Source organism: Ailuropoda melanoleuca, chromosome 8 (genome assembly GCF_002007445.2).
Source record: "Ailuropoda melanoleuca isolate Jingjing chromosome 8, ASM200744v2, whole genome shotgun sequence".
NCBI classification, from domain to species: Eukaryota; Metazoa; Chordata; class Mammalia; order Carnivora; family Ursidae; genus Ailuropoda; species Ailuropoda melanoleuca.
This window is the reverse complement of record NC_048225.1, coordinates 1,049,286-1,058,764: the sequence shown is the minus strand read 5'-3', so window position 1 is coordinate 1,058,764 and position 9,479 is coordinate 1,049,286.

Sequence of the window (9,479 nt, the reverse complement as noted above, 5' to 3'; positions counted from 1 at the left end):
TGGCACATGGACATGTTTTATGATTCTCACGGTAACGTTCCTGCTCAGGCAGGGTGGAAAACCAGATCTGGGTGAGAGGTTTGCAGTTTGCTTTTATCCCCGCTCCACCAGGGAGGAAGAGCTCACCAGGTGACTTTGGGGGGAGAAGCTGGGCTCCAGGGGAACCCACGCAGCCGGCCACAGGCTCTCAAGGAAGAGCGAGCAGAATCGTGAAAGCAGAGTCGTCCAGCAAAGAAGTCGGCCTGACTTTGGGCTTTGACTGCCCTGCCGCCGGTGACGCAGGTCGGCTTCTGGTGCCCAGGTGCTGGGCATCAGAGTCAGGTGTCTTCTTCGGGATGCCATTCTGCAGGTGAGATGGCAACCACGTTCTTGAAAAAGTCAAAACAAATTGGAATGCTACCCAGCAAAAAAACAGAAACCAACCACTTTTGATACAGGTGACAAAATGGGTACATCTTAAAAACAAAGCAAGCGAAAGAAGGCAGTCACAAAACGTTACATGCTGCCCGATTCATTCCTGTGCCTTTCCAGAAAAGACGAAAAAGCATGTAGACAAAGGTCAGGTCACTGGTTCCCAGGGACTGAGAGTGGGAAAAAGGGGTTAATGCAAAAGGTGAAAGGGATTTTTTGAGGGAATGGAGATGGTTTGTATTCCCCGCCCCCCCCACGGTGTTTATTGGAGGTCAGTATGGCCCAGACGTTGGAAGCGATGTGTGGTTGTCACCCGAAGTTCAACACGGGGATTTGGACTGTATGTTACACCAGAAGTGAGGGGTCGAAATGCTCTGGATAGAATGATAGATCCTGTCCCATAAGGAAGACAAAAAATATCGCTGTGGCGATCAGTATATCTAGAGACAAAAGTGTCCCAAAGTGGGAGGAATTTATTTTATCCCCATTTTTTTTTATTCTAGGAGAAAACAGACAACACACAACCCATCCTCTCAACAGCTGTTGGAGGGGTACAGTACAATTGTGTTAACCGTGCGCGTTGTCGTAGGCAGGCTCTGGAATGTGTTCATCTTGCATGACTGAACCCCACTGAGCAGCGGCTCTGCATTTCCCCCGGAAACCACCCCGCTACGTTCCGCTTCCGAGTGTGATTGTTTTGACTGCCTCGTGTTAGTGGAGTCATGCACTGGTTGTTTTTCTGTGACTGGCTTGTTCCGCACAGCATGCCGGCCTCGGGATTCACTCATGTTGTGTGTGGCACGATCTTCCTTTTAAGGCTAAATAATACTCCACTGTGTGCGCGTATCACGTGTTCTCTGTCCAGTCATTCTTTGACGGACAAGGATGCTTCCGCCTCTCGACTCTTGTGAGTCATGTTGCCATGAGCACAAGAGCACAGATATCTCTGCAAGATCCTGCTTTCGGTTCTTTTGGATAAATATCCAGAATTGGCATTGCGGGATCATGGGGTAGTTCTATTTTTAATTTTTCGAGGAGCCACTGTACTGTTTTCCACAGTGGCTGCATCATTTTATATTCTCGCCAACAGTGCGCCGGACTTCTTAGTCCCTCACGTCCTCACCAACACTTATATTGTTTGTTTTTCTTTTAAATAATGGTCATCCTAACAGGTGTGAGGTGAGGTTTTATTGTCGTTTTGATTTGTGTTTTACTGGTGATTCCTCATTGATGATTAATGAGCACCTTCTCATCTATCTGTTGGCCGTCTGTATGTCTTCTTTGGCAAATATTTATTCAAGTTCTTTCCCCATTTTTAAATTGGGTTATTGGGTTTCTAAAATTAATTCATTTGTTTATGGCTGTTGAGTTGTTGGAGTTCATTATGTATACTTTGGATGTTCACCCCTTCTCGGACATCCGGTGGACAAGTAGCTTCTCCCGTTCTGCATGTTGTCACCCCATTAGCTCTTCCCCGTGCTCTACAGAAGTGTGTGTGTTTGATACAACCCTGCTTGTCTATTTTTTTTGCTTTTCTTGCCTGTGCTGTTGGTGTCATATCCAGTAAATCATTGCCAAGACCCACGTTCTGAAGCTTGTCCTCTGAGCTTTCTTACATTTGGGTCTAACCCACTTTAAGTTGGTTTTAGCATACACCGAACTGTAAGTTTCCAGTTTCCTTCTTTTGCGTGTGGAAACCTAGTTTTAACGTCACCGAAGGCGGGGGCTGGAGATCTCCTGTGTTGCACTGTCTCCCCGGTCCGTTGGGCAATGTTTGCTTCACATGAGCAGGCATGTGAGGTTGGATGGATATGTGCTTGCTGTACTTCCTGCGGTCTCTTTGCCGTGGTAGAATGTCCTTCTTCGTCTTCTGTGTCAACTTTCTACTTAGAGTCTCTCTGTTTCTGATACAAATATGGCCACTTCAGCTCTCCTTTGGTTGTCGTTTGCCCAGAATATCTTTTTCCATCCTTCACTTTCAGCCTTTGTGTGTCCTTCAATCTAAAATGAATCTCTTGTGGACAGTATGCAGTTGGGTCTTGTTTTTTGATCCTCTCGGTCACTCTGTGTCCTCGGGATGGGGAGTTCCATCCATGTTCATTTGAAGTAATCACGTAGAGAAGGACATGCCGTTGTCTTCTTGGTCATTGCTCTCCTCTGTCCTGTAACTCTTCGGTCCCTCTCTTCCTGCCTTTCTCGGCGTTTTGTTGATTTTGTGTGTGTGTGTGTGTGTGTGTGTGTGTGTGTCATGTCTTCATCCTATTCTCATTCTCTTTTGTGTATCTTCCTGGGGTATGTTCTCTGTGATTATCATGGGGCTGACATAAAACACCTTATAGTTATAACAACAGGCTTCAAGCTGATAATAACTTAATTTCAGCTGCATACTTACCGAAACTACATTTTTACATCTGCCCCCCGCTCTCCGTTATTATGTCACAAATTACATCTTTCTGTATTGTGTATGCATGAACATATTTTTATAGTGAAAGTTACTTTTACACTTCTGTTTTTAACTTGTCTGACAGCATTGGAAGTGATCCGCACACCACTCTTACGTGTTTAAGGATTCTGCGTGTGTCTATATATTTGCCTTTATCGATGAGCTTTCCACGTTCGTATGCTTTGGTGGTGATTCTAGCCGCCTTCTGTTTCCACCTGAAGATGCTCAGACCTTTTCTGTGAAGCGTCTTCTCTGGGCTTGCACATGTAAATTCTGAGTTACATGGACCTGCCAGCTTCTTTCTTCAGGAGCTTGCAATCTCTTGCTTCCTTGGGCACCTTCGCAGCTTCACTTGACCCAGCTCTTTTGTGTCCGGCGGCGCCAAGGCTTCTAGAGTATGCCGAGTCCCTCTGTGTCACGCGAGACAAACGCTGGTCCCTTGGGCAGCGCCCTGAAAAGTCAGAATGTTGGACTTACACTCCACTCTTCTCTTCCTCCCGAGAAGGGAACCTCTGTCCACTTTACCACAGGTCTTCTGAGTCAGCAGCTCGCTGCAGAGCTGTCCTTGTTCTCAGAGGTTCCTACGTGTCCATGCCGCCGGGGCCCGTCTGTGCTCTGAGACAGGTGAGACAGAGGTCAGTCCCTTGTGAAGCCCCCTGAAAAGCTGGAAGCTCAAACACTCCCCAGATGGAGCCAGGAGTTGGGGTTTTTCTTCTACTCACTCTGCGCTGAGCCAGAGGGAGGCGGTACGGTGAGCGGGTGCTCCAAACCATCGCCTTTGTTCTCAGTGGCCCCCCAGCTGATGCCATTTCCCGTCAGCATCTAGAGTAGAGCAAGACAGAGACCAGTTCCTCGGGCAGCTCCCTGAAAAGCCTGAACATGGGGTGTAGTGTCCAGTTTCTCTTTTTCTCCCTAAAGAGAAGCTGGGAGCTGGGAGTTTTCTGCTTATCCAGCGTGCTGGTCCGGGAGGAGGTGCTGTGCTGAGGACCTGCCACGAATTTTGCCACTGGCTTGGGTGAGGCTGATTTTGTACTCACCTGGGATGCAGGAGCCATTTCACTGGTTTCTGGATTTCTCACAAACAGAACGGGTCCGTGTGTTATTCAATCAGCATGTTCAGGTGGGGAAGGACAGTCTGGGGTCCCATCCTGCCGTCCTGCTGACACTACTACACAGACGGTTTATGTCCTCATTGTGGTGGTGGTTTGTAACAGTTGCCCAAACTCACCAAAATATACATCTTACCGTATGTAAATTATACATCCGTAAAGCTGACGAAAAATAAATCCATAAAAAACTAATGTAACAAAAAAATTTTTTTAGACCAACAGTATGGCCTAAACTGCTCCTGGATACTTTCCTTCAGTACTCAACAGTTTATAGATCCATCGTTAAATTCCACTTAGAAATAGCATTGCAGGGATAAAATTTTCTGACATATGCACTTTGCTTACTTTTACTGTTTATTTCTCTCTCTTCTCAAGATTGATTCCAGCCTGACTCTGTATTTTTCAGGACAGTGAGGAAGTCATCATGTAGGGATCGCCATTTCTCAATAAAGAGTAAGTTGCATCCTATGTATATCACTGCGTTCTCGGTGCCCAAACAAATGTCTGATACGTCGTAGACATTCGTTAACATTTCTTGGAATAAATGAGTAGAATTTTCTTCTTTGGCATTGCACTGTCAAAATAGTGGAGAAAACTCGGCCTTCGAGTCAGATCCTGTTTTTGAACCTTGACTTTGCCAGTTCGGGGCTGTATGGTCTTAGTTTGAGCTCATGACTCCCACCTGTGGAAAGGGATAGAATAATCCAGCACAAGTGAAGGGAGCTCCCCCAGCTGAACAAATCACAGCTTTCCGTTGTCTGAGTGTCGTTACCCAAACAAGAATTCTCATTGTTTCTTTTCACCCAAAAATCTTAATGGGCTGGTTACCCATAATTTGTGTCACTTCCAATCAACATTCAAGACACTTGAAATGCTAACTAGACTGTTTTTTTTGAAACTTGATGCTTCTCTCCCCAATCTGATGACATGACTCATTTCTGTTGCTCATGGTTGATGGAGCCTAGCAGTGCCTAACATAAATGCTGGCTTCTTTAATTGCATGTTTATAGCCAATTTCATGCTCTCAGAGCTCTCTTCTTGGCCAACTGGGAGCTCAAGAACCACATGAGAGCAGAGCCTGGGTGGAGGGACCTCATCTGCTCATACCTTCCTCTGTCCGCTTTCCCTTCAAGCCTGAGGCTCACAGTCCTGCATTCACTCTCCTCCTGCCTCTCTCGTTCTCATATGTCTTGAAGGTGGCTTCTTGTTCCAGCTCTGCTCTGCAACCTCGGCTCCTCATCCTCGCGTTTTCCCGACAACGTTTGTCGAAGACACTGTCTTTTCCTCGTTGTATATTCTTTCCTGCTTTGTCAAAGATTTATTGACCGTACAATTGTGGGTTTATTCCTGTGTTTCTGTTCTATTCCATTGACCATATGTATGTCTGTTTTGTGCCAGTACCATACTGTTTTAATTACTACCACTTTGTAATATAACTTGAAATCTGGGATTGTGGTGTCTCCAGTTTTGTTTTTCTTTTTCAAGATTGCTTTGGCTGGGGCGCCTGGGTGGCACAGCGGTTAGGCGTCTGCCTTCGGCTCAGGGCGTGATCCCGGTGTTATGGGATCGAGCCCCGTCAGGCTCTTCTGCTATGAGCCTGCTTCTTCCTCTCCCACTCCCCCCTGCTTGTGTTCCCTCTCTCGCTGGCTGTCTCTATCTCTGTCAAATAAATAAATAAAATCTTAAAAAAAAAAAAATATTTAAAAGATTGCTTTGGCTATCTGAGGCCTTTTGTGGTTCCAAACACATTTTAGAATTGTTTGTTCCAGCTCTGTGAAAAATGCTATTGGTATTGCAACAGGGATTGCATTAAGTCTGTAGATTGCTTTGTGAAGTATGTTGGGTCATTTTAATCTTAGCCATTCTGTTAAGTTGGAGTGCTGGTATTTTGCTGCAATTTTATTGACTGATTGATTGATTGATTGATTTTAAAGATTTTATTTATTTGAGAGAGAGAGAGTGAGAGAGCACAAGCAGGGGGAGTGCCAGGGGGAGAGGGAGAAGCAGGCTCCCCGCTGAGCAGGGAGCCCAATGTGGGGCTCGATCCCAGGACCCTGAGATCATGACCTGAGCCGAAGGCAGACGCTTCACCAACTGAGCCACCCAGGTGCCCCTTCACTGTGATTTTAATGTGCCTTTCCCAATTATATGTTTTTATGTGTATATTGACCATTTAATCTCTATTTTGTGAAGTATCCTAGTTTTTTGCCTTTTTAAAAATTGAATTATCTATCATTTTCTTATTGATCGGTAGTTTTTTAATATACTCTGTATATGAATTCTTTGTCATATGTATAGTATATAAATATGCATATATATTTATATATTATATAAAAATAAATAGATTAATGAATAACACAGGAAATTTAAAAGCCAGAAGAGAAAAGGTGGACAGATACCATCACACACATGAAATTTTTAGTGTTCAGAGTAATGAAAGACAGCAAGACTCCATATTATATAACAGACACCATATATATATATATATACACACACACACACATGATATATGTAATGTATAGTATTGCATCACCTATATTACATATATATAACTGACTATATATATGAATATACTATATGTATAGTTCAACCAGCCAAACCCACTCCTGATTTCAGAGAAATGAAATGAATAATAGGACCACCCATACACACTTATAAGAATGTGCAGACCAACTTTATTCCCAATATCCCCAAACTGGAAATAATGAACTATCCAGAACGAATAGAAAAATGGTGGCATTCCCATAGTATGGGACTCAACACAACATAAAGGATACGTTTCAGCTGGATGCAGTACATGAAGGGAGGAAGTCAGACCCAAGACGGTACACAGTAGGGTTCTGTTTATATAACGTTCAGGAACTGGCAAAACAAATACTCATTGATCGTCATCAGCCAGTAGTTGCACTTGGAGCGTTGTTACCTTCGGAGGGAGGGAGAACGAGGAAGTCTGGGGAGCTGGACGTACTCTCTCCGGATGTGGGTGGCAGGTAAAAGTTACATGCGTTGTGTGCTGAAGATCTGCACCCTTCGCCACATATGTGACCGTCTCTTCCAGCTCGCCCTGTGAGTGGAAGGATTTTGTCTGTTTGGTTTATTGGTGGAATGTGGCTGTCACATGACAGGTGCTGCACGTTGAAGGAAGGTCGTGTGGATGAGCCAGAGCCGGCGCAGTTTTCACATGAAAATGGTACCCCGGTCGCCACAAACCAGATTTTGCGTTGGATCTACTTTCCTTCAAACAAGTCACTTGTTAATTGAATCCTGTTGAGAAAGGATTAGCCTGGAGAGGAGCCCAACTTGAAGTTGCATGTGCGGAGGAAAACCGCAGTGGCCTGGTCCTGACGGGCAGCTGCACAGCTGTGTGGCGGTTCCTGGAGCTCCGGGAACACCGCGGCTGGTTCTCAGCGACCCGTCTAGACGGCCGCGAGGAGCTGAATCATGTGTTAGAGGAACCCGGAGGAACTTTGGCCTGCATTCAAAACGGGGATTTTAACAACAGTTTAGAAATTAATCTATAACAAGAATGAAAGGTAAGAAGAGCCATGTGTACAAGAGAACTTGGTGTAGGACAAAGATAGCATTTTAATTCTCTTGGGGACTTGATGGTGAATTTGCAAAGTAGCTCTGGACAGTTGGCCATGAGAAGAAAAATGCTAGCTTCCTGTTCACACTACGTATAGCATTAAATTTGATCAATTAAAGATCAGGTGTAAGAAAGAAAAGATAAAAGGTGTGAGGAGATAATTTACGAGAATATACCGATCACTTTAAGAATATGGGAGACACACTTAAGCAATGTAGGAAATCTATAAGCCCAAAGAGAAAGATGGGCAGATAGGATCACATAGGAAAGTTTTCTTCAAACGTTTGGAATGTTAAAAGACACCGTGAACTAAGTCAAACTGACAACCTGGCGAAAATATTTGCTGTGAATATAATAGATAAAGAGTTATTTCCTTTATAAAAGAGCTGTTACAGATTTGTAAGATGAAGGAAAGTAACTCAATAAAAAATGGAAATATGAGCACTAAAGATATGAGCAGGAAATGCGGAGGAAAGCGTGTATCTACGGACGTCGGTAGCCAGCAAAAGGCACGTCAGAACAGTAAGACGACGCCATTCTGTCGTTGATCAGATGGGCGGAAATGAATTCACGTTGTCATTTCTTTGGTTCTTTAGGGGTTTTTTGGACATTCCATCCTTAAATGCTTTTCAAAGGGAAAGGGGAACTTAATATTTCCCTTCAGAACTGGGGCACTTCTGGTTGAAGGTCAGATTGCGGTGCTGGCTGGAAGCCTGACCGGGCACCGGGCAGCTGCTGGCGCACAGGAAAGCAGGGTTCGAGCCTCCCCCGATGCCCAGCTCCTGGGGAGGAGCCGGCCCCAAAACTGGCCCTGACCCCCAGGCACATTCTCACCTCCCAACATTTTCTGGGAACAACACCTTAAAGAGATACTCTTCTCTACCCTTTATGAAGAAAAAGAAGAAACTTGTGCCTCAGGAAAGAGCACAGCCTGTCGTTTTAATGTCCTGTGAGCACTGTGACTGGCGCACCGAGAGCTATCTAATCATGTAGGAGAATGCATTTTTATCAGGCTTCTTACTCACTGTTGATTGAACGTGTAGATTAGTGAAGACATGTGTTAATTGATAATTTTGGCCTATCAGCAGTATCAGTGATTTCTGTCCTGTAGAAAAGATAACCCCAGTGGTTGTGGTTTTATTGTCTTCTAGGATATTACCCAGTCTTGTAGCTGGCCTAAACTTTTTCTAGGATTCTTCTTTCAAATGACTGTGCGCACTTCATTTCTCAAATATTTTTCAGACTAGCTTCACCATCCTGCTCATTCTCTCATCAATTAATTGAACAGATCCTTATAGGAGTCATGGTTTTAACTTTTTGAAAACTACATGTTGATGCTATTTCTTGATGTTATCCAGTGTTCAAAACCCAGCCTAATGCTCATTTTTTCTAGAGATCTCTAACCACCCCAGACGATCTCCACCTGCCCTGACCGACCATAGAGACCACCTTTTCCAACCGGGAACCCTAAGGTTTCTTTAACGTGCTGGGAGGCCAAGGAAAGGAGAAGAAGTGGGAGGGATGTGTCGGTGATGGTCGCGTATGTCGGCCCCACCTCCCTGTTTTAGGGACTGTTTCCTTGTATACGAGGAAGTGTATTAGACTTTGCAGGCTGTGTGGTCTTTGTCCCGACTACTCAGGTCTGCCTGGCAGCAGGAAATCAGCTGTTGACAAGATATAATGGAGCGAATGTGGGTGTGCTACAATAAATCTTTATAAACACCAAAATTCGAATTTCATATAATTTTCACATGTCTTGATGCATTACTTTTCTTTCAGTTTTTTTTGCCATTTTATTTTGTTTCTTTGGGGTTTTTTTAATTTTTATTTTTTTTTATTTTAATGTTTTTTTATTATATTCTGTTAGTCACCATTCAGTACATCCCTGGTTTCTGATGTAAAGTTCGATGATTCATTAGTTGCGTATAAC